Below are 1,361 nucleotides of genomic sequence, written 5' to 3'. Positions count from 1 at the left end.
GTGGGCTTTTTACATTACCATCACAGTAGAAGAAATAGTAGCCAAAATATGATCAAAATGTATCAATTTTTAACAGAAATGGATACAAGACCAATGGAAGTGTAGCATTGCTATAAGGCAGTGAACTAAACTGATGCAGTGCCTTATGTTCCACACAGTCACTTTGCAATCTGGATGACCTAAAGCAGATGCAGGGAGGAAACTTTACAGGGAAATTATTTAACGTACTATTGCAGAAGACATTATTGGAAAACTAAACATGCTCTTATACACAGAAGCATATTTCCAATCCTGGAAAACTACAAAAAAGGCAATTGGAAGAGCGAGAATACCAGAAGTTGTATCCAGTAGCCTGCGCCACTGATGTTGGGTGTGGTAACACTTAAAATCTCATTTCTAGTCTAGAAATGAAATGTGTTAATGAAATCTCCATGTTTGTCCAGGAAGATGGTCGTAATACCGAAACATAAAAGGTACTTGAGCAACCAGAAACATGAGCATTCAGGAATACGGAATTCCTTTTGCAAATAACAAAAGGAAACACCCCTCCCTCGCCAAAATAATAGACCAGATAAAAATCATAGGGAACATGACTTTGGGGCAGTGACCCTCAGGCAGGTGATATCGATATATATATATAATAATAATAATACAGGATCTTTCTGGGCAACATGGAAGTCAAATGCAACTCTGAGGTGTCAAAAATCACTTGTGTGGGGTTTGGCTCACAAGCTGCCCCTGGCTCCAGCTGCCACTCCGTGCCACCGCTTTTTCCCAGGCATCTTGAGGAAAGCCTCAAAGTGCGTGTCGCCAGATATCCTGGAACGAGCGCTGGAAAACAATTGCTGGAAAAACAACTCCCGCCGCGCTCATTTTAACGGGTTATTGACTCCAAACCTGAGCGCCTGAGGGGCAGCCGCCGCAGCCTCCAAACTTCACACTTCGGGCAGCCGTGCCCTCAAACAGCGACATGGCGGGCAGGGAGCAGCGGGGTGGCAGCACGGCTCTCCCTCAGCAGCCTCGGCAGGACGCAGGGAGCGCGATTCCCGACCCCGATTCCCGACCCCAGCCCCGTTCCCGCCTCGCCGCCTCAGGCGCCATCGCGGCCCCTCAGAGCGCCCTCAGGCCTCGCGCGCCTACCCGCGCGCCTTCCCGCGCGCCCACCGCGCACGCGCGCTGGCTGCGGGCGCGGCCACACTCGAGCCTCGCCCTCTCTCTTTCCCTCCCTCCTCCGGGATCGGGAATATCCGGGATACCGGCCCGGGAAAGCGCTGGCAGTGCGCAGGCGCGGCGGCGCCAGGCCGCGGGAAGGCGGAGGTGCGGGGGGGGGAGCGGGAAGGAGGAGCGGGAAGCGGGGCGAA

Source organism: Myiozetetes cayanensis, unplaced genomic scaffold (assembly GCF_022539395.1).
Source record: "Myiozetetes cayanensis isolate MyiCay16 unplaced genomic scaffold, myiCay2020 scf24, whole genome shotgun sequence".
In the NCBI taxonomy this organism is placed as follows: domain Eukaryota; kingdom Metazoa; phylum Chordata; class Aves; order Passeriformes; family Tyrannidae; genus Myiozetetes; species Myiozetetes cayanensis.
The sequence above is the reverse complement of the archived record's forward strand: the minus strand, read 5'-3'. Positions refer to the sequence as shown.